The sequence below is a fragment of the Chinchilla lanigera genome, unplaced genomic scaffold (genome assembly GCF_000276665.1).
Source record: "Chinchilla lanigera isolate Chin_1 unplaced genomic scaffold, ChiLan1.0 scaffold00001, whole genome shotgun sequence".
NCBI classification, from domain to species: domain Eukaryota; kingdom Metazoa; phylum Chordata; class Mammalia; order Rodentia; family Chinchillidae; genus Chinchilla; species Chinchilla lanigera.
In genome coordinates, this window is record NW_004955402.1 from 7,950,105 (window position 1) to 7,963,208 (window position 13,104).

The 13,104-nt window shown below is 40.6% G+C and overlaps 1 pseudogene; it reads right to left on the reverse strand.

The window, feature by feature from the left end:
- Positions 1–9,658: 9,658 nt before the first annotated feature.
- LOC102020502 lies at positions 9,659–12,167 on the reverse strand (annotated as a pseudogene).
- Between the last annotated feature and the right edge of the window lie 937 nt (positions 12,168–13,104).

Below are 13,104 nucleotides of genomic sequence, written 5' to 3' on the forward strand. Positions count from 1 at the left end.
TTCTGGGTTGAGAGGGAAGGGAGATGGCAACTCTTTGTAAATTTATTTCCTACTTTTGGGAAAGGAAGGGCAGAGAAGTTTGCTCTATCTGCTGCTTCTTAATTGCGCTCCTCTCTTACCAAATGGCATATTTTGGGGTGACAGATTGTGGTCTCCCCTAAAACAAGGCCATGCCTCCCAAAACCTGAAAGACTTCAGACAAATGTTAATCCACCAACCCGGCTCCTGACCCCCACCATGACCAGCATGTTATCCGGTGTATATCCTGGCCACCTTTGTCCCAAAGTTGTGTTTCTTATTTGGCTCTATTCAGGATCAAAACACTCTTCGGAACACGTGCAATCATTCATGTGTCGGGGAAACTGCATCACCATTCAAACAATTCACACAATTTTTTTCTTTTTTGGGGGAAGGGTAGCAATGAAAATCAACCCAGTTTTTCTACCACTAACTTACTTCCCTATCCTTTTTTATTTTTTAAACATTTGAGACAGGATCTTGCAAAGTCCTTTATTTTATTTTATTTTATTTTTTTACTTTGAGACAGGGTCTCCTTAAGTTCCTAGTCTGACTTGAACTCAGATCCTACTGCCTCAGCCTCCTCAATATCTGGGATTCCAGGCATGCCTGGCTTCATACCCTTTTGATGTAACAGTCCCCATAGGCCACATGCTGGGGACATAAGATTGGGTGGGAATAAAAAAATGGAGCCTGTTTAAAATATTTTTAGTTTCCAAAGAAAATGCAAGGGACTTAAAGATTTTAAATAATTTGATCGTGGCACCATGATAATAGCTTTTCTAGAAGAAGACGGAAAGCGAGAAGAGCTTGTAGGACAAAGACTCCTTTTTCTGCTGTGCTGTAATAAACCATTAAGACTAGTCCTGTTTAACTGTAGCTAATGAGAACTCCTGGTTCCTGCCAGTTTCTTTGTTTAAGAACTTCTTAGCCTATTGGTTGATAACCTGCTTTTGAGATATTTAGAAACTAGGTTATTAAATTTGCCGTAGATACATTTTAAAAAGTGCATTATTTCCTGTTTGCAGTCCTTGCAGTATGGCTGTCAACTCCTGTGCTCGAAGTGGTAATGCTAGCGATAATATTTCGAGCACTTACAGGAATCAGGAAGTCTACATACTTTTTATTGCATTTTTAGGTATCTTTGCAGGAGACACCTTTGCCCTTACATTCCAGATTAGGAGCCTGTGTTTTTAGAGGTCAAGGAATTTGCCTGGGGTTAACAATCAGCTGGAATCTGGTCTCAGGCTTGCCTGACCCGGGCCCTTGCTTTTCCTGCTCTACCATTTGCTGCTGTGGGGTGGTTTTCTTTGGAAAGAAAAAATATTATTGCATATGAACAAATATTATTGAAACTAATATTATGAGGAGGCTTGTTTTCTGTGTTCCATCTGAAATCCTGTGGAGGGAAGCTGTCCGCCTCGTTGCTGCTTCAGCAATGCTTTCTGTTTTTTTTTTTTTTTTTTGGTTTTTCTCCGGTACCGGGAACCGAACTCACGACCTTGCGCTTGCCAGGCAGGCGCTTTTGCCGCTGAACTAAATCCCCAGCCCAGCAATGCTTTCATTATCAAGATGATGGTCAAGTTCTCCAGCTCTTCACTTTTTTTCTTGAAAACTTTAATTTTGTTGTTAAAGCTTCGGGTTCCTTTGGATTTCCCAGCGATCACAACATTGCCATATGGTATTGCAGTCAGCACATCACTGGAATAGGCTTCTCAGAAAAAAAAATGTATATACATACGTACTGTGTATGGAAAATCAGCTATCCAAAGGTAAGGGATTTGACACATGTCCAAATAAGAACAATTTGAAAATTGCAAATAAATGATTACCATTTAACTCTTTAGTTATTCATGAAAGGCAACAAGAGCCGTTATTATAAATTCATATGCACATGCAAGCAATGAGGGGTAAGAATGATATGGAATGATTCCAAAAACAAAGTCTTTTTCATATCTATGTAATTTCTTCCTCAAGAAATCCAGTGTCTTACGGCATTCTAATGAATCTTCCCATCTCTTGACTTTTGCCTGCTACTTTGACTAATTGGAATCAGCCGTGCATGTTAATTATGTAGGCAAATTAAGTAAACTCCAAGCTGATAGTTGAAAGTCATCATGAATTTCCAGCTCGGCTGCCTTGCTTATTCCTGTGTGACCTTAGGCGGGACTGTTAACCTATCTGTGCTTCCTGTCCTCCATGGGCAAACTGAGGCTGGAAAGCAGCAGCTTTTGAGGAGCGTTGCTGCTCACTTTCAAAGCTGAGTAGCAAAGCTGAAACACAGCTAAGTTAAAAAGTCTTTGGACCTTAGAGTGAAATCAGTGAGTATTAGCTGTTGTATTTTAAGGAACTCTGCTACAAGTAAGAACGTTTCCATTTGCTTAGAGAAACACATACTCGAATTCTTTCGAGGCACAGAACACTAAGAGGCAGTGCGATATACATAGGAAATAAAATCAAATATTTCTAAAATGTGAAAAGGCTATAATGAATTTCAGCTCAGAAAGTATTGAACCAATGTGTTTGATCCGTGGACATGTCTCACCTACGCGGGTGAGCGAGGGAAAGGCAGGTCAGGCCTGTGCCCAGGCGCTTACAGTCTAGCTGGGGAAGAGGGACCGACTCGGAGGGAGGAGGCCTGCGCTGGCCTGGGAGGAAGGAGCCCGAGGCGGAGCTGGAGGAAGGCAGGGCGGCTCCCAGCTGCGAGGTTCGGCGCTGAGTCATCCTGGGGCCAACAGGCCAGGGCTCTGCACACGCAGGCCCTGCCCCACAGGCTGGGGTGGAGGCAGAGACTCCGAGCCACTCACCAGCTGTCAGGTGATGTCCCGCACACTGTCATCAGCTCTCGGTGACGTGGAACCAGCAGGAGAGGAGCAACTTCTGTAGTGGAAGCCGTGAGCAGCGGTCAGGGGCAGGGTGTGAGGGGCTGTTTCCGAGTCTGCGGAGAGGTCAGAAGCAGCGAAGAGTGGCCTGGGCGCCTGGGAAGAGGATTGGGAAGGGCAGGAGACACAGGGCGAAGGGAGGGTACCAGGGTCACCTTCGATGACCAAGAGGACCCCCTGTGTACACAGGGAATTTAGGAGAGCCAGGCTGTGCGGGGCGGGGAGGGACCGGCTGGGTCTGAGTTGCTGGAGGGCTCGCGGGGCACTCCAGAGGCTTCCGCGGCCGGGGCGGAGGTGAATGTTGAGTCCCCCGGTGTGGCGGTGGTGGCTGCCATAGACAGCAGGAATTTCAGAGCTCTCCACAGGCCAGGGAGGAGTGACAGGACAAGCACTGAGGAGGCGGCTGGGGCTGGGAAGGTCACTTCGGGGGACAGGGAGAGGGGCAGGCGAGCGCAGAAGGGAGGACTGGGGTTGCAGAGGGCCCCAGGGAAGGATGGCACGCTCAGGAAACCGACCGGGACACAGAAAACCGACCGGGGCACAGAAGTTCGTTCAGCGAAACTGCCAGGAATGCTCATTTTGAATTTCTTGCAATTAAAAAGGCTGCCAGAGTCATAGAAAATTCTGAAAATATTTTTAAAAACCCACAGAAAGTAAATAAAATCACATAATTTCTTTATACAGCAAAACTCGTCTTTTTTTTCCCAAGCGAATCTGCACATTCATGCCTTTCCTTTGCACACATACACAAACTGGAATTGCGCAGTCTTTATTATTTTGTATTTGCCTTTAAAATATGATTTGAACATTTCCACTTGGACGCTGAGTAATCCATTATAATATCCTTCCGCATGGGTATAGTGTTTGTCTGGAAAAGACATTAGGGTCAAGCAAAGGTTTTCCATGTAGGAGTAACCCCGGCCGAGGGGAAAGAACTCACGCAGAGGCTGAACACAAATGTTTGTTGAATGAATGATCTGAGGGTGAACCCTGAAGAAGATGGAGCCAGGAGCCTGCCGGGGCAACAGAAGTGAGCCCTTGGCGGCAACGGGTGTATTTTCAAATGAAATAAATATACGTGCAGCTGAATGATTGGTAGATGAAGAAAAGAATGCTGGGTGGCTTTGATATTTGCAATAAGCTACTGGGTAAAGTCTTTTATGAGATGAGGGAAAAGAAGTTAATTAATTAACTAATTAATTAATTAAATTTTTTTTTTCTGGTACCGGGAACCGAACTCACGAGCTTGCGCTTGCCAGGCAGGCGCTGTGCCACTGAGCTAAATCCCCAGCCCCAAGAAGTTAATTTAAAAAGAGAAACCTTTCTTGGTCTTGTTTCCGAGAACATAGGCCTAAGCAATGAAGGAGGAGGTGATCATAAATGAGCACATTTTGCGCATCCCCCCCACCCCACCCCAGCAGCTGGAAATCCCAACAGTCTCACAGACACTGCTGAGAATGGGTGAGCGCATGCATGCTGTTTAAATAAATCATTCAAATTTACTTGGTCCTCTTGTTTTTATTCTGTAGATTCTCAAAACTCTCCAAAACTCTACCTGAAGGAGAAAGTCATTGTCTGATATGGTTCTTATGAAAACATACATAAATGTGTCATAGTATTTTTCCTTTTTCCATGGATATGTAATACTCTGGCTTCATCTCTAGGTAGAATAACAGGGCTCAGACTTTTCAGACATATTCAGAATCCTCATTTCTTATTCAGAGGTACATAGCACCTGACTGAAATATTGACTATTTGGTCCTTTTTCCTGCTTTGGATGGCATCTAGGAATTATTAATGCACATCTGTGTACTTAAGTAATAGAAATACAGGCTGACAGGAAGTAGGTGGTAAATGCTTTCTCTTCTTGTTTCTCTGTGTTTTAAAAAATTATGCTTGCTTTTGCTATCCAGGCTGGTGCTGTGGTCATGGTAGCAGGGAGTTTCTGGCACGACGTATTCTATTAGTGTCAGGCAAAACCATCTGCTGCATCCTGTCTAGCACTGACCTTGGACATGAGACTTCAGTTCTATTGTATGACAACCAAAGAACCCTGTAGTTTGGGGATGGTGATTTTTGTTTGCTACTTTGCTAAGTGAAATGGCTTGATGTGATTGTGTTTAGGGTCACTGAATGGTTTGAATGTGATTTGTCCCTGATAAAACTCATGCTGAAATTTACTTTCCAGTGTAAGGTTGTGGAGGACCACCTAGGCGACTCCTTGAAAGAGGAGCAATTGCCTCCATTTTGGCTGAACCTAATCCTATTTCCAAGTGTTGATGTGTACAGAGCTGGCTGGGACTTTTCCTTATTCCTTCACTTGGCTTTAAGCAATGCGGATCAGTCTAGCCAAGGTGCTCATGGTAATCTTTGGAGATGGCAGGTATGGTTCCCCTGACCCCGTTCTCACATGTGAGCTGGGATGAAGCAGGATATGTGAGCCAGTGCTCCATGCTGTCACTGGGATCAAGCCTTGGGATAGAGGCTCTGACTTCCTGGGGCTTCAAACATCACATTTCAGGGGCTGGGGATTTAGCCCAGCGGCAAAAGCGCCTGCCTGGCAAGCGCAAGGTTGTGAGTTCAGTTCCCGGTACCGGAGAAAAAACAAAAAAAAAAAAAAAAAAAAACAAAAAAAAAAACCATCACATTTCAGAGCTGAAGCACTGATCCCAAAACATTAGACACTACCTCAGTTGTGTTATGCAGATTACTCTTTTTGCATGTCCTTGTCTCTGCATTGGCAGAGGTGGGTTCAGGCCTCCTACCTAACTCAGCTCATGGCACTCACCTACTTCCTGTGGTTCTCACAGTCACTCATCCTCAAGCTACTCCCTTCTTCATGAATGAATAAAACCCGGGTTCGGCCTTGGGTGGAGGCCTTTGTTCCGGAGAGCCATCATCATGGCTGGACTTAGAACTCCTTGGCTCCCCATAACTACAAATATGCCTTAGTGTCTTTATTCTCGCCATGGGTTGCACTGGAAATGGTAGATTGGAATTAACCTGCTAGAATTCCAATAACTTTTCATGGGATTACACATATAACTTCCTGGGCTATGACGAAGACTGGGAAGGGCTCTCTGTATAAAGCTATTGAGACATAGTGGGACATGGAAAATGTGTTAGGTCACAGGGCTCCACCTTTATGAAGGAATTAATGTAGTTCCTGTCATCATAAAAGGATTGTTGGAAAGAGTCCATCCCATTTTGTAGCTTCTATCTTCTGTTTGGGTGTGCTTGTCCTTAGCTTTCCACCATGAATCAAAGCAGCAGAAGGCCATTACCACCAGAAGCAGACCCAACACCAATGGCCAGTCTTGGGCTTCTTGACCTCCTGAACCCAAGTCAGCCTTTTTATAAATTATCAGGCCTCAGATATTCTTTTACAGTGACAGAAAACATAGTAAGCCAGTCCCATTCAAAGTACTAAACTCTATATCTGTATTTAGATGTGCATAGCTGAACATCAGAATAGTCAATACTGCGGCTGCAGGCTGCCCACCATAAGACTATGCAGATCAGATTAACAGGTGCAACAGAAAATGACCACTGAACTGAACCCTGAAGTGGCTGCAAGAATAACATTGCTGTTGTGGTGTTGATGTCTTAGAAGGCCAGCCAATGGCTTGAAAGGTTACTTATGCGAAGCTATTCACGAGTAGGCACTCTCCCTACTAGATAATCCCCATAAGATGCTACTGAATGTAACCGAAAAAGACCACATAGTACTCAGTAATCCCAAGAAATGGTCACACCATACTGAAGGAAATTAAGGCAACAGGAGTGGTTATTAGAGTCACAGCAGTGAGGTGGAGGAGAAGGTTGAAATGACATTTCCAATTTAGAAGTTCTATTTATAGTCACTGGAACATTCCAAGACTATTCAGCCCTGGCCTAACATGTTTTGGGTGGTTTCTCCTCTTCAGAGTAAATTTATTGGAAGAATCATAGGTAACTGTGTTCTTTCACTTTAGCTTATGCAGTGTCTCAGGGAAAATGGAATGCTACCTTTGGGGGGAAAAACCTAAAGACCTTCTCCATATATGAAATAGCTGTGTGCAACTAACATATAATAAGAGTGACAGCCCAAATCATTTCAATGATCTTAATGAAGCAAGTTTAATTAGAAAATTCTAGCAAGGGGCACATGTTATTTCTGGTGTTTGTATGAAAATAAGCATCCCTTTTATTTCAGAAAGATAGTTTTTCAGAAAGAAGATATCAAATGATTAGAGTTCTGTTTTCTAATATACCATTGTATCAAGGGAATTCATGTAATCAATCAGCAAAATATACTGGCAACTCTAACATTTATTAAGGAGCTGGGGACCAGCTGCATGTTCTCCCAGATTACTTCATAAATACTTAATAACATATTCTATCATCTGGCTTTTGGGTTTACAACTGGAGGTCTGAATCCAATTTGCAGTTTTTGTGCCAGGATATTTAAATCACTTTTGTGAGAACAAAGGGCCATTGTCTTGCAAAAAAACAAAGGAAAGAAGGCAAGGAGTCCCCAGAAATGGCTGTTGGACAACTTTAGGAAGTCAGCTGGCAGGAAATGCTCCTCTAGGGAAATTTTTTTTAGAAGAAATTGAAATAAGATACAGAAAATAATTTGCTTACCAAGTTGTTACTGTATATATTTGCTGGAAGTTCCCATGGTAAAAGGAATAAATAAGTGAAAGCAAGTAATTTTATTCATTTTGTCCGTATAGCTGCTCTAGAGGGATGGCTTTTCAACTAGTCAGGACGGCATAGAATGGAAATGGACCAGACAGACGTGTAGACATTTTGTTCATTTCTGCTTCAGGAATGTGGGATTTTGTTATTACGACCATTTGATATCTGCAAACCAAAGAAATGCTGGTCTCTTAATCCTTGCTTTATTTTTTTTTCCGTGTAGATGTTTACTTGTTGTAGCATCAGTTTTTGAAGTGACTGTCTTTTCTTTATTGTAAATAAAGTATTATAACACTAAAGGATTGACTGTACTGACTTTGCTTCTTTGTCCAAGATTACTTGAGTATAATGATTGTGTCTGCTTCTTGGTTCTGTATTCTATTTGCCTATTTTTGCCATTACCTCACTGTCATGATTCTTGTAGATTTATAGTAAGTTTTGAAGTCATGTGGTATGAGTCCGCCAACATTTTTCCTCCTTATTTTCTTGGCTTTTATGGGTCTTTTGCCTCTTGTACACTTCAGAATCAGTTTGTTGATATTAACAAAATAACTTGGCAGGGTGTTGCAATGAATCTATTGATCAGATAGGGGGACTAATTTTTTAAACAGTAATATGTCTTCCTATCTAGAAACATGGGGTAAGCTCTAGTTGTTTCTTTCCAAAAAATTTTGTGACTTTCTTCTTGTAGATATTGTACACATTTGATTTCTAGCTCTTTATACACCTTGGATTTATAAACAGTGTTCATTTTTATTAATACACAGCATACTAACAGAATGTTGTCTTTTCATATAATCAATGTTAAAAATAAACTATTATTATCCAATCAAGGTTAAAAATAAACTATCATTATACAAGGTTAAAAATATTTCTCATTATTCACTTGACTTCTCTCTTGGTTGACTGATTATCTTTAGGTAGCACAATTTTTTTTCCACTTATTCTTTTCTTGTGAGGGTATCAGGAGTCAAAATCAGGACCTTGCACTTGCCAGGCAGACACTTGTGCCACTGAGCTATATCCCTGACCCACTTATTCTTAAAGTGCCTTATAATTTCAATGAAATGTTTTAGCTTCTACTTACTAATTTCAACTGGGAAACTTTCCATGTCAAAATACATGCCACAAATAAATGCATTTTTTTTTCCAATTCTTCTACTTAACCTAGTTGCTTTGAAATGGAGTAAGATGCTTTGAAACTTGAATATGATATCAATGTTTCTATTTTTTTTTTTTCCCAGTATCAGGAATCAAACTTAGGACCTTACACTTGCCAGGCAGGTGCATATGCCACTGAGCTATATCCTCGGCCCAAGATCAGTGTTTCTAAATGTAAGCATAAAGCCTAGCAGAAGGGGATGTTCCCAACCCCATGCTTCACAGCAGCCGTATGAGTATTCCATTTTCTTCTACTGGGCAACAGGAATGCCTTAAAGTTCCAATGGCAGGAGATAGGGAAGACCCAGGGCTGTCAATGCACTTGTAAAATAGATACATTTCCAATTATATTTTAAGATTCTATCTTCTCCAGAGATGTAAACATATTGTTCAACTTCTCTTTAGTGGCATCCTTGGTCTCCAGGTAGAAAAAGAGATGTAGGAGAGCAGAGCTCTTAAACAGTACAGACTCGATCTGGAAGAATGGAGAAGGATGAATACCAGACTATAAACTGCCACGTTCAAGAAGGACAGTTTTCAGAATAAACAGCATTCTGACAGATTGACAATGAATATATTTATAATGCTGTGGTCAATAACTTATACAAGTAGCATTTTTGAGATACATATCACTATGAATTAGGTTTTTTGTTTTTACTAAGTTTCATGGTATACAAGATAGTAAGTGTGGCATAATTTTATTATATAGTATGTTTTTGTTTATTGAAGGATGCATTAATAAAAGTTGACTTGATTTCAACTATAACTGAAGATAATCATAATAAATGGAATAAACAGACATCTACATGAGTTAGTTTAGTAAAAAAATATGCAATTTTAGTGCAATTAAGTCACCTCTGATTAATACACACATTTTCATGTATGTGGAAAATAAGTTTACATTCACGAATATGTCATAGCAAACAAATATTGAATTTATTCAATGAGAAATTGCAAAATAATTCCAGTGAGTGGAAAGTAAAATAACTTCAACCATATACAATTTATTGTGTACATATTCCAAGATCCCCAGAATTTAAATAGAAAATTTATAGAACATCTTACTAAAGCACATCTTAGGAAAGAACTGATATACTAACAAAAAAACTGGTATACTAACTGAAAAGAATGTGTATATGCCTCATGTTTGACCTGTGTACAAGAAATGAAAGAGATAGAGGAAATTAAAGTTTCACAAATTTCTGAAAGATATATTAGTACTTAAAACACCTGCCAAATAAGAAGAGCTTGAGGTATGTCTAATACTGAAGTAAGTTTCTGAATGTCAAATACCAGAAGAATGTGAACAGTCCCCTCTGAGCATTTACATTTAGTTTTAAGTTGAAGTAGAAGATGATCTGCCAAAGAGTCTTACCATCCACCTGTATTCTCTCTTCCTCTGTGAAGTCTAAGCTTCAAGGCAATGACCACATATAAAACTATTATAGGTGAGCCGGGATTCCTGAGTGCAATGCTTTAGCCAATGCAAAGAGGAATTCTAAATTCTCCTGTCCAGAACATACCTGACCTCTTTGGACGTAAGCATTACTTTCTATCCTGGACAAGAGAAGCATGATCTTTGACATCAAAGCCAAGCTTAACAAAGAGCTCTAACAGATAAACTGAATACGTGAGCTACCTCCACAAAGGTGGTACTTTAAGCCTTCACACACAATACATGAAAACGAAGCATTTTATTTAAACTTAGTCTTTCTCCATCTTTTCTGAGTCCTGAAAAGTTAGCATGTCATTACTTGTTCATATCTTGGAATCCCTTCCTTCACACAATAGGCAAACATACACAGCATCATAAGTCAATATACTATTATCAACAGAGCACAAACATTCAACCAATAGACACATTTCACATGAAAGTGGCTCTATGCATTATGTGGTCAGGCCCGATAAAAAGCAAACGTTAAAATGTCAGTTTAGCAGTTACAGTGCTGTTAGGAATCCATATAGCTAATTTTTATACTCATTATATGCATCTATAAAGAAGCAGCAAAGGACAAAGACTTTTTTTTCCTTAAAAACAAGTACTAACTTCAAAACGGCACATTAACCAGACATCAGTATATGAAAGTTAGGTTGCATAAGACTGGCCTTTATAAAACAGGTTTGTTTTCAGAATATAAAATTAAATAACAATGCCAGTGTTGCTACTGCTTTCATATTTACGACTAATTACTAACATTGCAACTCCCAGAAGGAAAGAGATGGATCCAACAGTGATGTAAGCAATCCCCAAAAATGAATTTTTTCCTCCCATCCATGAAATAGTACTCAAGACCATCCGTTTTCGTCCATGAAAAGAATGTACAGGGTAATTGTATGTGATATTTAAATAATATTGTCCAGCTGGTAATGTTGGCTGTGAATCATTTTTCCGGTCTATACGACGATATAGCTTACGAAAAGTAGGCAATGCTGCAGTACGCATCCAGACAATGAAATCCTCATTGATGAAACCATTATTATCATCTTCGGAATCCAGCATATATACTGGTTTATGCCAGCTTGGCGGCTTTGTTGTGCCATTAAATCGTTCTTCCAGGCTTCCTTTTCCAGGAGGATTTCTAAATTTCACATTTTTATCTGTCCACCAAACAATACCTTTCTTTTTCAAAGGAATAGGTATAGGTGTAGGGTCAGATTCATTGGCGATCCAAAACAGCTCTAATGTATCATTAAACACACTGTTGGCAATAGCTCCACAAGGAGCAATTGGTTTGTCTTCATTTCTTCGATAAGGCTCACATTCCCTACTAGGGTTAAGCAAAGCCTTAGTATTCCCACTTAGTTGACTGTCATCTCTAGATTTCACATAATGACGATGATTTTGATAGAAATTAGACAGTCCGTAATACATATACACATTGCCCTTGAATGCTTCTTTCAGGGTGAAGTTAATGGTACAAATGCAAGGTGTCACAACTGGAGACAGACACTTATTGCAGGGACTGGAAGCCTCTGTTCCCGTGTAATCAATCTCAGTCTCTTGGATGTTGTTGGAGGTGACTAAGATGCCAATACCAATGGGGATAAAGATGAGGCCGACGATGAAAAAGGAGGGCATCATGGTGCTCGCTGTAAGGATGGGCTTCCAGGCAGGCAGCCGTTGCTGTTTGAAGGCCGTGTTATTCGGCCTCCGGGTGTTAGCGGTGCCCTTGGGAGCGCACAGGGGCTTGCTATACACGTCAGCTTTCACATCATAGTTTGTCGCCATCAAGCCCTGGAGTACACACCTGCGACGCCTAGGTGACCCAACTACAGACCCAGATGGGAGAAGTGCCAAGGGAGAGGGCACTTCCGCAGAGGAACACCAACGACCGGAAGCGGAAGTCAGCTGGAGATACTTGAGGGAGGGGAAGAGGAGCGCAAGGAAGGAGAAGACTGACGGACCAGAGAGGAGTAAGGGGACAAGGCTAGAAGGCTGACGAGTGTCTCCATTGTGATCACACAGTGAGGGGCTCCCTCCCCAGGCACATTGCTGGATTTGATTTGTTAACAATTTCTTGAGAATACATCTGTGTGCCACATATTCCTTGGTTTTGATAGAAGGGTGTTGTTGAGCTCCTAGAATGCGTTAGTGTGCTATATCTGCTTACATCTTCTGGAAGAAACTGCAGAGAATTTGTGTAATTCTTTTTCAGATGTTCAAAGAATTCAACAATGAAGCCATTTGGGCTTGGTATTTTATCTTTTAGAAAATTATTAATTATTGCTTCAATTTCTCTAGTAGATTTGGGCCAATTCAGATTGTCTGCATCTACTTTTGAGAATTTTGGCAGATTCCGTCTCTTTTCTTTTCTTTTGTTTTTTGTTTTTGCAGGTACCAGGAATCAAACTTACAACCTCGTGCTTGCCAGGCAGGCGCTTTGCTGCTGAGCTAAATCCCCAGCCCCTGATTCTGTCTCTTAAGAATCTAGGGCATTTCTTCAAGTTATTGAATATGGGCATACAGTTTTCCATGCCACTTATACCTTTATTATCCTTTCAGTGCTCGTGGGACCTGTAGTGATGGCCTTCCTTTCATTTCTCACATCAGTATTTTTATCTTAGCTTGGCTAGAGGCTTATAGGTTTCATTGACATTTTTAAAGAACCAGCATTTAGTTTAATTTATTTTCTGTATTCATTTACTGTTTTAAATTTCATTGACTTAAAAAATTATTTTTTTCTTCTGATTTTAATTTCAACTGGTCTTTTTTTAGTTTCTAAGGTAGAAACTTCAATTATTGATTTTAGATCTTTTCTTCTTACATAATACATGCACACACTGTCATATTGTTCTGTAAGCACTGTTTTTGCACATCCCACAAATTTTGATGATATGTTTTCATTTTCATTTAGCTCAA